The 16,636-nt window shown below is 42.8% G+C and overlaps 1 non-coding gene across 1 annotated transcript; it reads left to right on the top strand.

The window, feature by feature from the left end:
• The first annotated feature begins 10,275 nt into the window (after window positions 1–10,275).
• Window positions 10,276–10,350, top strand: Trnat-ugu (transfer RNA threonine (anticodon UGU)). The gene has a single exon. It is a non-coding gene; the product is annotated as a tRNA-Thr (tRNA).
• Window positions 10,351–16,636: the final 6,286 nt, after the last annotated feature.

Genomic DNA, 16,636 nt, shown 5'->3' with positions numbered 1-16,636 from the left:
TGCATAAACATCGTATGTTCCAGCAGGTGTTTATCAACCAGGCTGGGGATGATGCGATTATGTAACATATCGGCGTTCAACTCACCCGTCACGGTAGCAGTTTCGCTGTCCAGCGAAATTTTTACCTCTCTAGCTACATTATTCCGTGGTTTATTACGTTTTAAAATTTACACCGCCTTTTTAATCGCCCGATATGTCTATGAAGTGTAGAAGGAATTCGCCGTTTTGCTTTGGATCATCTAGCGGGGTAATTTTATTTTTGCGAGGTGAGAATAGAACACAACTACGCCTTCTGCTAAACAAATGCCGTCCTGTATTACTTCGTAAGCGCCGTAACCTCTCTCTACGATATGTTGCAATAATTTTCTATTTTATATTTTTATTATTTTTTGAGTCATCAGTTTTCTAACTGGATTGATACGGCCCGCCACGAATTCCTCTTCCTCTCCTGCAGAATATCAAAATAGCACATGCATGCCTCGTCCTCATTTATTTGCTGGATGTATTCCAGTCTCTGTCTTACGCGCCAGGTTAGCCGAGAGCTGTAATGCGCTGCTTCCTGGACTCTGGTAGGCGCGCTGACTCCGGATCGAATCCGCCCGCCGGATTAACGACGAGGGCTGGTGTGCCGGCCAGCCTGGATTCGGTTTCTAGGCGGTTTTCCACATCCCTGTAGGTGAATACTGGGCTGGTGCACACGTCCCGCCTCAGTTACACGGCTCACAGACATATGACACACATCCGCACTTTTCCATGATTTCCACTGGACGCAAGCAGATGGGGTACTCTGATTCCGTCCCGGGGGATACGGGGTGGCGGCAGGAAGGGCATCCGGCCACCCCTTTACATTAACATGCCAAATCCGATTTAACCACGCTAACCCCGTGCACAATGCGGGACCAAGGCGCAAGCGATAGTCTCTATCTTCTTCTAGTACAGTCATTCCATAATGTGTTAAACAGATGGCCTATCATTCTGTCCCTTCTTCGCCTATTCTGCAGAAAGCCCCCTCATTCGTGCCTTATCAGTGCACCTCATTTTCAATACACTTCTGTAGCACCACGTCCCAGATACTTCGACGCTCTTCTTTTCTGGCCTTCCCACAGTCCATATTTCACTACCATGCAATGCTGTGTTCCAGACGTACTTTCTCAGAAATTTATCACAAATTAAGGCCTGTGTTTGATACTAGTAGTCTTCTCTTGACCAGGAATTTCCTTTTCTGCAAGTGGTAGTCTGCTTTTTATGCCCTCCTTACTCCATCCATCATACGTTATTTTGCTGCCTAGATAGCAGGATTCTTTATCTTCGTCTACTTCAGTATCCCAAGTTTCTCGTTGTTCTTATTACTTTCGTCTTTCTTCAGTTCACTCTCAATCGACATTCTATACTCACTGCACTGTTCATTTCATTCAAGAGAGCCTGTAACACTTCATCACTTTCATTAAGGATAGCAATGTCATCAGCGAATCTTGTCATTAATGTCCTTCCACCTTGAATTTGAATCTCACTCTTGTACCTTTTTTTTTCATTTCTGTCCTTGCATCTTCGAGAAACAGACCAAACAGTAGGGGCGACAGTATACATATCTGTCGTACACCCTTTTTAATCAGAGCACTCTGTCCTTGGTGTTCCACTCTCATTGTTTCCCCTTGGTTCTTTTACATCTACTACCCGTCTTTTCTTTTAGCTTACCCTATTTTTCCCAGAATTTCGAACGTCTGACCTTACTATCTTCGGAACTGTGAGCGATATTTTCTGAAAATCTGACGGTATGTCTTCATGTAAGACGAACTTCCGTTGTAATGATGTTATAATCGAAATGTGCATTGAAGTGCTACAATACATGGTTGTGCACCTGTCATACAATCAATAGCTATTACAAACGTTCCTAAGTAACACGAACATGATAAACATGATTGGCCAGATCTCCATCGAGGGAGTATCAGTAGGTGTGTCGTATTCTGGTATTTTGGTATAGTGGAACAGTGGTCGGTTATTATGATTTATTCGATCTATTACCCAAATTCTGTGCTCAATAAAAATACCTCCAAAACGACGAAAAAGCTTGTAATATGTAATTTCCACGGGTTTAGACAGAAACACGGGGCAACAACAACCTCTGTATTTTAAAATTGTGTGATTTTGGGTTTGCCGCCGCTGCAGAACAGCTCAGTATATCGTGATCGTGGCGCTGTTCCACTATACTCAGCGATGCAGTATACGAAGTGCTTAGCGACCAAGAGTTCACCAGTAATCTTTTCCATACTTCTGTGTATCAGCGTTAACTACCGGGGAACAAGCCAGAAACAGACCCGCGAAATACTGAATATAGTCTTGAGAGCGAAAAAGAGCAAATTGGGCATTACTGTTTTGAACAGTAGGTACCGCGATAAAACAGAACAAGTTTGTTTACAATCAAGACAGACAAAAAAATGTTCAAATGTGTGTGAAATTTTACGGGACTTAACTGCTAAGGTCATCAGTCCCTAACCTTTCACACTACTTAACCTAAATTATCCGAAGGACAAACACACACACCCATGCCCGAGGGAGGTTCAAATGGCTCTGAGCACTATGGGACTCAATTGCTGTGGTCGTAAGTCCCCTAGAACTTAGAACTACTTAAACCTAACTAACCTAAGGACATCACACACATCCATGCCCGAGGCAGCATCCCGAAGGAGGACTCGAACCTCCGCCGGGACCAGCTAAGACAGACAGCCCTCACCTAGGGCACCTGCAGTGACGTAAACATACAGAGATACTGTAAATAGGGTTAATGAATCCAACGAAATGCAATTTCTCTGCAACGAGCCATCAGAAACCAGAGGTTTCTGACAAAAAACCTCTCAGGAAACATCCGTGAACAAGTTCCAAAAGTTTCTCGGTAGAGTTGGGATGGCGAGGTGTAGTTATCGATAAAGCTTGACGTATGTACTGATATAAATTTGACGGTCAAGGTTTACCAACATTATTTTGAGGTGCGTCAAGCTCTTTAAATGGTAAGGTCTATGCAGCTGTAACATTATTTGAAGTGCAGTCAGGAAGTTTCGATGTACAGTACATTCCCCAAGCCATTGTTAAGTGCATGGCAGTTTTATCTGTTTTCTTTTCTATTCCATTCAGGTACTGAGTGAATGAAAACGGCTGTCTCTATTTCTCTTTATGTAGCTTTATCTGTGTTATTCCTCTGATCCCTTCGTGAGATACATAGCGATGGGAACATAATAGCCTCACAGTTTTCTACGGAAACGGTCCCTCCAAGATTATCTAAGTTAATGAATGAGAGACCAAGTGTCAGAGATGTTCCGGTCCACGTCTTAGTTATGGTGTTCGATATTACATGCCTCAGTTGTGTGCCTGGAACGTAAAATGGGACTCGTCGTACTTTCGGTCTTCCATTATAAGGAAAGGCACAGACATTCAAACCAGTAATGTTTTTTAAGGAAACAGGTACTACTGGGGAAGGAAGTGTCCCGCAGTGCAGTTTTTAACACCAACTAGCGCTAATCAGCAACCTTATGCGATTAAAATCAAAGTCAGCAGTGTAAATAATTATGTTTAATGTAATTTTGTAATACAGGAATGTCATTCGTATATCGTTTTTTAAATGAATTTGGCACAATGCTGTGCATCGTAGATTTTTTTAGGCAAAAACATCCACTCCTGGTGCAAAATAAAATTGAAATTAGCCGACATTGCTGCCGTAGGATATTTAAAAAACACCAAAAGTGCAGCAAAACAAACTCCTGGTGTCATTTCCATTTAAGAGAGAAGAGGCACGTTCTCTTTGCTTAATGTTCAGTTTGGGTGAACACAGGGTAACAATGAAAATAAAATGTGATTCATGTTGGATTCCATAAGATCCCAATGTGCAGCAACTATTGGTTTCCCAAGAACGATGAAAAGTTATCAGTCCCGAGCAAATCTGAAATTTGTTGCAGGTCGATGTCAACCCAGAATATCACCAGTATATAAAATATCAGTGTCACTTTACCCGTTGTTCTATACACTGATGATGACTATGTTAAAGTTGAAATCGTTCTACAAACGAAATTCAGTTTGTTCAAGATTTATCCCTGTTCATCCTTCCAGTAAAACATGAATTACTTTCAGTCATGTAACATCTGCGACAGCGAGTGTTTATTCATAATTTTTTATACATATGTAGCCTTGAAACATGTTACGTTGTAATAACTCAGCTTTAACACCACAACCATTCCTTACGCAACAATCTTAACACTATTTTTCCACCCCCTTACCGTCACAAAAAAATGGCTCTGAGCACTATCGGACTTAACTTCTGAGGTCATCAGTCCCCTAGAAAGAACTATTTACACCTAACTAACCTAAGGACATCACACTAATCCATGCCCGAGGCAGGATTCGAACCTGTGACCGTAGCAGCAGTGCGGTTCCGGACTGAAGCGCCTAGAACCGCTCGGCCACTCCGGCCTGCCTTACCGTTACAAATGTGTATCAACTTCCACCTCAGAACCGAGAATGCTAACGCGACCGCTTCCGCGACAGGGAAATACGCCAGACCCGAATCGAATCCTCCTGACAGATTAAGAAGTGGTCGGTGTGCTGGCGAACCTGGATGTGGTTTTTAGTCGGTTTTCCACATCCCACTAGGTAAGTGCCGGATTGGTACCCATGTTCCGCCTGAGATATACGTCAAGCAAACATTTAGAATACTTTCTCATGCTTGCACACAGAACTTCCTTAACGTGCAGATGCGCTGGGTACACTTCTTCATCCACGAGGGCAGAGAGGGGGGGATGTAAGGAATGCTGATGAACTTAGCTGTTTGGTTTCCTTAAACACTAAGAGGAGTGGTGAAGGGGATGTGGGAGGGACATACGGGGTGGTCCATTGATAGTGACCGCGCCAAATATCTCACGAAATAAGCATCAAACGAAAAAACTACAAAAAACGTAACTTGTCTAGCTTGAAGGGGGAAACTAGATGGCTCTATGGTTGGTCCGCTAGATGGCGCTGCCATAGGTCAAACGGATATTGGCTGCGTTATTTTTTTAAAAATACAAACCCCCATTTTTTATTACATATTCGTGTATACGTAAAGAAATATGAAAGTTTTGTTGAACCACTTTTTTCGCTTTGTGATGGATGGCGCTGTAATAGTCACAAGCATATGGCTCACAGTTTTAGACGAACAGTTGGTAACACGTAGGTTTTTAAAATTAAAATACAGAATGAAGGTACGTTTGAACATTTTATTTCGGTTGTTCCGATGTGATACACGTACCTTTGTGAACTTATCATTTCTGAGAACGCATGCTGTTACAGCGTGATCACCTATAAATACCACATTAATGCAATAAATGCTCAAAATGGTGTCCGTCAACATTCCTCTCAACAGAGAGTAGTTCGCCTTCCGTAATGTTCACACATGGATTGACAATGCGCTGACGCATGTTGTCAGGCGCTGTCGGTGGATCACGATAGCAAATATCCTTCAACTTTCCCAACAGAAAGAAATCCGGGGACGTCAGATCCGGTGAACGTGCGGGCCATGATTCGACGACCAATCCACCTGTCATGATATATGCTATTCAATACCGCTTCAACAGCACCCGAGCTATGTGCCGGATATCCATCATGTTGGAAGTACATCGCCATTTTGTCATGCAGTGAAACATCTTGTAGTAACATCGGTAGAACATTACGTAGGAAATCAGCATACATTGCACCATTTAGATTGCCATCGATGAAGTGGGGGCCAATTATCGTTCCTCACATAACGCAGCACCATACTTCAACCCGCCTAGGTCGCTGATGCTCCACTTGTCGCATCCATCGTGGATTTTCCGTTGCCCAATAGTGCATATTATGCCGGTTTACTTTACCGCTGTTGGTGAACGACGCTTCGTCGCTAAATGGGACGCGTGCAAAAAAATCTGTGATCGTCTCGTCATTTCTCTTGTGTCCAGTGGCAGAACTGTAAACGACGTTGAAAGTCGTCGCCATGCAATTCCTGGTGAATAGAAATATGGTACGGGTGCAGTCGATGTTGATGTAGCATTCTCAAAACCGACGTTTTTGAGATTCCCGATTCTTACGCAAATTGTCTGCTACTGATGTGCGGATTAGCCGCGACAGCAGCTAAAACACCCACTTGGGCATCATGATTTGTAGCAGGTCGTGGTTGACGTTTCACATGTGGCTGAACACTTCCTGTTTCCTTAAATAACGAAACTATCCTGCGAACGGTACGGAGACTTCGATGATGTCGTCCAGGATACCGAGCAGCACACATAGCACACGCCCGTTGGGCATTTTGATCACAATAGCCATACATAAACACGATATCGACCTTTTCCGCAATTTGTAAACGGTCCATTTTAACACGGGTAATGTATCACGAAGTAAATACCGTCCTCACTGGCGGAATGTTACATGATACCACGTACTTATACGTTTGTGGCTATTACAGTGCCATCTATCACAAAGCCAAAAAAGTGGTCCAACTAAAACATTCATATTTCTTTACGTACTATACAAATATGTAATAAAAATGGGTTTTCCTATCGAAAAAAACGCAGTCGATATCCGTTTGACCTATGGCAGCGCCATCTAGAGGGCCAACCATAGCGCCATCTGGTTTCCCCCTTCAAGCTAGACAAGTTTCGTTCTTTGTAGTTTTTTCGTTTGACGCTTATTTCGTGAGATATTTGGCCTGGTCACTATCAATGGACCACCCTGTATAGAAGGGGAGGATGTATAGAATATTGATGAACTTAGCTGTTTGGTTTCCTTAAGCACATCCACCTCACAGATACCTTTGAAACTATAAAGGAATATGCGTATGCTATTAGAATGATTTAGATTACTGTAATCTGTCTAAGTACTTGATTGGGATGATTTAGATTCACAAAGAAGTACATCATTGTGGTTCGCTGCAGATTAATTCTTTCCTGCTTCCTCCCGTTTCTCTTTTTGTATGTGGCAGTAACACCATTTGTTGCAACGACAAGCCAAGTTACTTTTGGTGTCATGTGCGTCCTCTGTACACATCCTGGACTGTCAGGTTCTTTTGTAGTCTCACCACCGATCAAATGACGGTTACAAACGCGAGGCTCTTTTGTAGAAGTCCATTGCTTACGATCAGCTGCATTCCTTTTCAAGTCTATAATGCACGCTTTCCGTCTAGTTGAGCGTTGCTATTAATTTGGAAAGGAGAAAGTTTCAGGAAGAGAGATCCTATACGCGACTTTACAACCAATCAAAGAACAGTGACAATTACCTTTCCTAGAGCCTGAAGCTCTAAAGTGAATCATTTCTAAAGTAGCTCGCTGGTTTATGCGTAAGCATTCACTCCTTCAAGACTGTTGCAAGACCATCCGATAGAGTGTAGCACTTGCAGCTCGCACGCCCCCGCTATATTTAGTATGAAATTGCCGTTGAAGTGCGTGTGAGGTGGACTGCATAGTGTTTCACTAACATAACTAATAGCAACAATAAGATAATTGTTTCCGATTTCTTCATATCGAAATTAGAAACAGGTTTTCAGGAGGTTATAGCAATTGGCTATCCTAAGTTTTACAAGCGTTAAGTGACATGTTTATTCTCGACAGTCGAACACCCATAAAATGTTCTGAGGCATATCGATAGTCGAAATTAAAGAGTATAAAACTGATAGTAGTTTCAAAAACTTTCCCACAGAACTAAACTTTTTCAGATATAGTGTCTCACGGTTTCTATTTTTTTCGACAAAGTTTCTCGTGAAACAGTAATTCTTTTGGGAAATTCTTAATTCATTCAGTCTTCAAGATCCCTGCTGCCGAGTTGGTTGACGTTAAAATTTCGTCGCTGTGATGTACAGTTATCTCCACTTTGTCGTTCCCGTTCTCCGGCTCGCCAGATTTATGTCCGTGCCGTCGTTTAATTCCGCTTCTTGCGAAGTTCCAACTGGGAGCTAATTACACTTGGTATCTGTCCTCCTGCAATCGCCGCTGCAGTAACGATATTTGAGTTTTTCCGCGCCGTCACAAATGATTAACAGCCTAATTATTTTGCTTGCAGCGCCGACTAGGCCGTTCAGCTTAATTAAGACTAATTAATGCAGTTCCTATTCTCTCTGGCGGTAGGCAACTGCCCGGAATTTGCATCTCCTTTGCGCCATCTGCTTCGGATGTTCCATTCGGAATTTGAGTCTCTTGCGCGGAGGAATAAGGAATTGTTCTCTCATAATCTACGGGACAATGCTACAGTAATGAACCCAATTTGTTCTCTTGCATTTGTAAAGTGTTGTAAGGTGTAAACAATAAAATTAGCACACAGGAGACATAGTTGTTGGGGACAGATTGAACAATTTTCGCTGTATTTTAGATCTAAGGATTGGAGGTAGGAGTATTCAATCTCAGGAAATAGTGGGGCGATTCAATGTGTGTTAGACACGACGATGATCTCAGAGGTTAGCCCGCCCGATGGGTTAAGCAGGATAGGTGGCGATCTGTCACAGGCACAAGTGGTTCAGAGCACACGGTTTCGCACACATTGTTGAACACGTGGCTCCTCAACGTACGACGCCTATTTGTTCTCATGTTACCCCAAAGACATCGTCAGTTATAATTGCACTGGTCGTAGGGATAATTCAAAGCCGTAGGTTAACGGAAATGTGTCGCCCGGTCCGATGAATGACATTTCTGGTTACACCATATCGATAAACGGCTGCTGGAAACAGCACCGTGCTACGGATGCACAATGGTGGAGGCAGTATTGTGCTTCAAGTGACATTCATTAGGGCTTCCAAGAGACCGACTGTAGTAATCGACGACGCCATTACAGAAGTGGACTACATTATTGTGGACGACGTGATTCCTTTCATGCTTGGTATCTTGTCCGACAGCAATGGCATCTTCAACAGGATAACCCTCGGTGTAACAAGATCAGAATGATGCTACTGTTGCACCACATATATACTGAAGTCAGCCCCGTAAGGAAGCATTCCTTTTAAACAAACCCACAGCCGCTATTGATTAATCCTTTGTCACTACAACCGGTTTCGCAGCTCTAAAGGTACATCATCAGTCACATACAAATTAACTAGTTTATTTACATGATGAAGGATCTTTAGTGTTGTGAAACAGGTTGTACTATTCGACAGCTGCTACGGTTCAGTTTAACAACAATTAACGGTACAAATGGAAGATGACAGTGAAGTCACAAGGATGGCTTGGCCACCAAATTCACGTGATCTGAACCCGATGGGACACATATGAGACACTAAAGAGCGCCAGCTCTTTGCCCACACACAACCGACCCATACATAGTTTATGGAAATTGAGCCACATGTGCGTATACTTCTGGTGGCACATACCTCCGGAAATTTACTTAGGACGTGACGAACCCTACCACGCAGAAACGCTGCTATATTTTATTCCATAGGTGGACCAACTCGGTATTAAGCAGATGGTCATAATGTTCCTCTTCATCAATATTCATTGGAGCAAGTCAGGAGACTTTGAAAAGGCCTATTCAAAGACACTAATCTACAGAGTCAAAGCTATGGTGGCGTGCACTAGAAGAGGCATCTGAAAACTGTAACATGATGGACAGACATTAGTCACATAGTTTCAATAACACACACTAAGGAAAAAAAAGGATAAAGACACCACGGAGAAATTATGCTAATGAAACGGAAATCGGGATATGTGCGTCACTTGTACAGACAAATAAATCAATACAATTTTTGAAAATTGGCTCATTTATTCGAGAGAAAGAGCGCCAAAAAATTAGGAAAGACAATAACGTGTTGTAATTGTATGTCACGTCATGTCCGGACATGTACGAAAGTTCGACACCATAAAGAAAATGGTTCAAATGGCTCTGAGCACTATGGGACTAAACTTCTGAGGTCATCAGTCCCCTAGAACTTAGAACTACTTAAACCTGACTAACCTAATGACATCACACACATCCATGCCCGAGGCAGGATTCGAACCTGCGACCGTAGCGGTCGCGCGGTTCCAGACTGTAGCGCCTAGAACCGCTCGGCCAATCCGGCCGGCCAGACACCATATCCATATAAGTATATAGTTCCGGCGATACCGGCCATGACCTTATTCTTCTGTGCAGTTGCACACATATTAACCGAACTCTTACGGGACTTGGTAAGAGTGTCTTCCACGAGTAATGAGTGTGTTGGGTAGGGACACTACGAATGTAGTGTGTGGAAATATAGGGTGAGAATGTGTGTCTCGCGGGAGGCGTGCGCGAGATAGCCGCTGCAGTCACACTATCCTCTGTGCCCTCGGTGGCTCAGACGGATAGAGCGTCTGCCTTGTAAGCAGGAGATCCCGGGTTGGAGTCCCGGGCGGGGCATACATTTTCAACTGCCCCCGTTGATATATATCAACGTCCGCCAGCAACTGATGGTATTAATATATAATTCTAATAACGTGTTGTTCCGCCTCTGGCCCATATGCAGGCAGTTCTTCGGCTTAGCGCTGATTGATCCCCCTGGGGTGTATCGTGCCAAATTCAACTGGCCTGTTGGATCGTCGGACTCGCGAGATGGTTGGAGGGCCCCTCTTATAATGTTCGACAAGTTCTCAAATAGAGAGCGATCCGTGGATCTTGCTAAAATGTAGAGTTTTGGAAGCACGAAGACTAGCAACTCTCGCCGTTTGCGAGCAGGCATTGTCTAGCTGAAATGTAAGCCCAGAACAACTTACCACGAAGGATAATAAAACAGGGCGTAGAATATCGTGGACGTAATATTGTGCTGTAAGGGTTCTGTCATGAAATTGAATGGCAGCACACATCATCACTCATGACTGTCGGGTCATGCAACGGGTGACAGGAAGATTGGAATCGCACCGCTACCGGCCGCTGTGGCCGAGCGGTTCTAGGCGCTTCAGTCCGGAACCGCGCTGCTGCTACGGTCGCAGGTTCGAATCCTGCCTCGGGCATGGTTGTGTGTGGCGTCCTTAGGTTGGTTAGGTTTAAGTAGTCCTAAGTTCTAGGCGACTGATGACCTCGGATGTTAAGTCCCATAGTGCTTACAGCCATTTGAACCATATCCCACAGCAGTATGGGGCCTCTCCAGGCAAGTCTTCGCCCTGAAATCTTATTGACTGTAGTAGAATTGTTTTAAGTGATGAGTCCCGTTTCGAAATGTGCGCTGATCACCGGTGAAGATGTGTCTGGAGACGCCCTGATCAGCGGTGGGGTACCACATTACTGTCGCCAAGCAGCCAAGAGAGGTGAGCTGCGATGCCATTTCTTTTCATAGCAGGATCACTTTGGCTGTCGTGCATCGCATCCTTACAGCGCAGCGGTAAATCTGCGCCCAGTTTCGTTGCCCTTCATGGCAAGCCAACCTGGGCGTACATTTCAGCACCATTATACCCTGAAGACAACAACAACAACAACAACAACAACAACAACAACAACAATACCCACCAGCACAGAAGACAGTTTCTATTGCTTGTTTTCATTTCTGCCAAACTCTGAACTGTCCAGCGAGGTAGCCGTACCTCTCCCCAACTGAGTACGTTTTAAGCATTATCGGCAGGGCACTCTAACCACCCCGGGGTTTTTACGATCTGACGCACCATGGGGACAGAATATGGCACCACATCCCTCAGAAGAACAATAACCCTATACTGTGGAAAGTCTAATAACTACTTGCGGAATGGCCAGACGTGGAACAACGCGTTACTGACTTGCTCAGTTTATGATGTTGTTTCTCTTGAAAAAATCATCCAATTATTCTGAAGTTGTAGTCACATGTTTGTCTGTATATCCACATAACATCTACCAATTTCTGTCCAATTGGGATAATGGCTGCGTGATGTGTCCTTTTTTGTCTGAGATTCAATTAATAGTTAAACGTAGAATAGACCGCTCAGACGGGGGGATTATCAAATTATGTACCCTAACGCATCCGCTTATTAATCAGTCCATAGTGAATATCATGACACAGAATCTAAGAGAAAATAAGTTATAAAAAACTGTAGCTACCATATTCAGAAAGTAAATATGTAAATTTCATTGCATATGTTGAGATACTGACAACGTCACGAGTGTAAGACGCGGCTCGTACGGGGGCCATGTAACAGGACATGTTAGAAAATAATAATTTGTACCACACAAGTAATTAAGCAATTAAATAACACAAGATTAAGCAGACAAACATGCGAATGTTGCCACAGTTTCTATGGGTTTCCGGTCCATTTTATATACCTGGGAAACTGTTTAAGTAATGTGCATCGATTCCTTCTCTTATTGGTGACGTAAGAAGCGGGAAGGTAGGGCAAATGTTGCGGCAAAGGTTGTTGAAAGCTGATCTTCAAGCAATTCTTAAATTGTTCGTGAAGGATTGTCTTTATATATTTGATGAGTGATATATATAGTAGATATCTGAGTACCTTAGTACAGAATCTCCCAGTTTAGAACCACCCCAGAAATGTTAAAGGCTGAACTGTTTGTAGGACAACACCAGCAACGGCTTTTAGATCTTGTTTCCTACTAAATACAAGTCATAAACCAGAATGAGATTTTCATCTGCAGCGGAGTGTGCGCTGATATGAAACTTTCTGGCAGATTAAAACTGTGTGCTGGACCGAGACTCGAACTCGGGACCTATGCCTTTCGCGGGCAAGTGTTCTACCACTGAGCTACCCAAGAACGACTCACGCCCCGTCCTCACAGCTTTACTTCTGCCAGTACCTCGTCTCATACCTTCCAAACCTTACAGAAGTTCTCCTGTGATCCTTGCAGAACTAGCACTCCTGAAAGAAAGGATATTGCGGAGACATGGCTTAGCCACAGCCTGGGGGATGTTCCCAGAATGATATTTTCACTCTGCAAGGGAGTGTGCGCTGATATGAAACTTCCTGGCAGATTAAAACTGTGTGCTGGACCGAGACTCGAACTCGGGACCTATGTCTTTCGCGGGCAAGTGTTCTACCACTGAGCTACCCAAGAACGACTCACGCCCCGTCCTCACAGCTTTACTTCTGCCAGTACCTCGTCTCTTACCTTCCAAACCTTACAGAAGTTCTCCTGTGACCCTTGCAGAACTAGCACTCCTGAAAGAAAGGATATTGCGGAGACACGGTTTAGCCACAGCCTGGGGGATGTTCCCAGAATGATATTTTCACTCTGCAAGGGAGTGTGCGCTGATATGAAACTTCCTGGCAGATTAAAACTGTGTGCTGGACCGAGACTCGAACTCGGGACCTATGTCTTTCGCGGGCAAGTGTTCTACCACTGAGCTACCCAAGAACGACTCACGCCCCGTCCTCACAGCTTTACTTCTGCCAGTACCTCGTCTCTTACCTTCCAAACCTTACAGAAGTTCTCCTGTGACCCTTGCAGAACTAGCACTCCTGAAAGAAAGGATATTGCGGAGACACGGTTTAGCCACAGCCTGGGGGATGTTCCCAGAATGATATTTTCACTCTGCAAGGGAGTGTGCGCTGATATGAAACTTCCTGGCAGATTAAAACTGTGTGCTGGACCGAGACTCGAACTCGGGACCCGAGTTCGAGTCTCAGTCCAGCACACAGTTTTAATCTACCAGGACGTTTTCACAGGTCATAAAGTTAAAGATGCAAAAGAAGAAACATATTCTATACCTTGCATCCATTTACTGATGGAAAATAGGGACACTACAAGACCGGTTTCCATAAAATATTACGTGCTTAAATTTCAGTGGAATTTGTGAAAAGATTTCTGTGTGAAAAATGTTATTGTAGATTAGATTAATACTTGTTCCGTAGACCATGAATACGACACTTGATGTGGAAAGTGTCAATTTAACAAAGGTTTCTTTACATGACATAATTCAATATTTGTTTCAATAATTGAAACATTAGCACCCAAAAATTCATGTATTGTGTAGAAGGACCTGTCCTTCATAAATGCTTTTAATTTTTCTTAAATGGTGGTTGGCTCTCTGTCACACTTTGATGGTGTCTGGTAACTGATCAAAGAGTTTTGGGGCTGCATAATTCACCCCTTTCTGTGCCAGATCAGCCTTTCTCCTAGTATTGTAGCTATACACATTGCTATTGCTTTTGAACTAAGTTAGGTTACTAATAATAAATTTCTTGAGTGTATATGTATATATAGTGAGGCATCTTTGCTCTGAAACGAAGAGGAAACTCTAAAATGGTTTCATGCAAAATTTGCAATATTTATAAGTGGACATAGGAAAGTAACTGTATGTCGTGTTTGAAGGAGCATTCCCAATACTTTTTCAGCGTCAAATTACTTTTCTCAAATGGGATGGTTTACTTTCTTCTGCGGGAATGGAAAGGGCATTCAGTTTTGAGTAAATAAGTTGTAGTACATTTATCCGCTAGAGGTGATAGGTGATGTAATACTGGTCCAATAAGACAGCAAATGGCTTGCACTCACTATGACTTGCCTCTCTCTCTATTTTCATTTTGTTACTGTTATTCGACGAAGGAAATTCATTTCTTTACGCAAGCTTGATCGGTTGTCTTTTATTTGTATTCCCAAAACGATACTTATTTTTCTTTTTTTATAGTTGTTTTGACATTGGTACGAGTTTATCTAGTGACAATTTAAACCTCATAAGAACATTACCTTCTGTTCTCAGTGAACTCCACTTCGTTTTGTAATCATGGATGTTCGATACACAATTAACGAGAGAATAAATATGATTTTAATTTATGGCGAAGCTCGTAAGAACGCTAGAGCAGCTTTCAACTTACAAGGAGTACGGTACCTTGGAAAGGTACAATCATCTGTAAAAAAATTTTCAGCAACTTTCGAACTTATTTTCTGAATCGGGAGAAGTCAGACAAAGAAATCATAATCGAAGAAGAACTGATACTGGAGAAAGTTCGTAGGTCGCAACATTAGCTGCAGTTGCCGTTAATCCTCACGTGAGTTCCCATCAACTGACAAGTTATTCGGGAATTTTGCAAGGGAGCGTTCTTCGAATATTTAAGGGTAATAAATTCTATCCATGTCACATTAGTACACATCAAGCCCTTGATGGGGATGATTTCCAGAAGCGTTTCAATTTTGCCTGTGGTCTCTCGTACAAAATAAAAATCGTACGTTTTCAAACATTTTATTTTCTGATGATGCGACATTAACCAGTCATGCGCAAGTGAACCGAAATAGTACATATTATCGGTCAATGGAATTTTGGGATTATGTATCATGGTATCGCATTTCACTTAAGGTAAACTTTAGGCAGGAAAGTTTTTCATCTAGATCTACATTTACATTTACGTGATTACTCTGTTATTCACAATAAAGTGCCTGGTAGATGGATCAATGAACCACCTTCATGCTGTCTCTCTAGGCGCTCCACTCTCGAACGGCAGGCGGGAAAAACGAGCACTTACATTTTTCCGTGCGAGCCCTGATTTCTCCTATTTTATCGTGATGATAATTTCTCCCTATGTAGGTGGGTGCCAACAGAATGTTTTCGCAATCGGAGGAGAAAACTTTTGACTGAAATTTCATGAGAAGATCCCGTTGCAACTAAAAACGCATTTGTTTTAATGATTGCCACTCCAATTCACGTATCATGTCTGTGACACTAGCTGCCCCGTATCGCGATAGTAAAAAACGAGCTACCCTTCTTTGTACTTTTTCGATGTCATCCGTCAGTCCCGCCTGATGCGGATCCCACACCGCACATCAGTACTCCAGAATAGGGCGGACAAACGTAGTGTAAGCACTTTCTTTGGTAGACCTGTTGACCTACTAAGTTTTCTGCCAATGAATCGCAGTCTTCGGTTCGCTCTACCCACAATATTATCTATGTGATCGTTCCAATTTAGGTTATTTGTAACTTTAATTCGTAAGTATTTAGTTGAATTTACAGCCTTCAGATTTGTGTGCCTTATCGCGTAATCGAAATAATTCTGATTTCTTTTAGTACTCATGTGAATAACTTCGCACTTTTCTTTATTTTGGGTCAATTGCACTTTTTGCACCATACAGATATCTTATCTAAATTATTTTGCAAGTCGTTTTGATCATCTGATAACTTTACAAGACGGTAAATGACAGCATCATCTGCAAACAATCTAAGACGGCTACTCCGATTGTCTCCTATGTCGTTAATGTAGATCAGAAACAATAGAGGGCCTATAACAGTTCCTTGGGGAACGCCGTATATTACTTCTGTTTTACTCGATGACTCCGTCTATTACTACGAACTGTGACCTTCCTGACAGGAAATCACGAATCTAGTCGCACTACTGAGGCGATACTCCGTAGGCACGAAGTTTGATTAGAAGACGCTTGTGAGGAACGGTGTCGAAAGCCTTCTGGAAATCTAAAAATATGGAAGCAATTTGACATCCCCTGTTGATGTCACTTATTACTTCATGAGTATAAAGAGCTCGTTGTATTTCACAAGAACGGTATTTTCTAAATCGGTGCTGACTATATGTCAATAAATCGTTTTCTTCGAGGTACTTCATAATGTTCGAATACAGTATATGTTCTAAAACCATACTGCAAATCGACGTTAGTGACATAGGTCTGTAATTCAGCGTGTTACTCCTACTTCCATTTTTGGGTATTGGTGTGACTTGAGCAATTTTCCAGTCTTTCGGTACGGATATTTCTGTGAGCGAGTGGTTGTATATAATTGCTAAATATGGAG

The sequence above is a fragment of the Schistocerca nitens genome, chromosome 5 (assembly GCF_023898315.1).
Source record: "Schistocerca nitens isolate TAMUIC-IGC-003100 chromosome 5, iqSchNite1.1, whole genome shotgun sequence".
NCBI classification, from domain to species: Eukaryota; Metazoa; Arthropoda; class Insecta; order Orthoptera; family Acrididae; genus Schistocerca; species Schistocerca nitens.
This window is presented reverse-complemented; position numbering and strand designations above follow the sequence as displayed.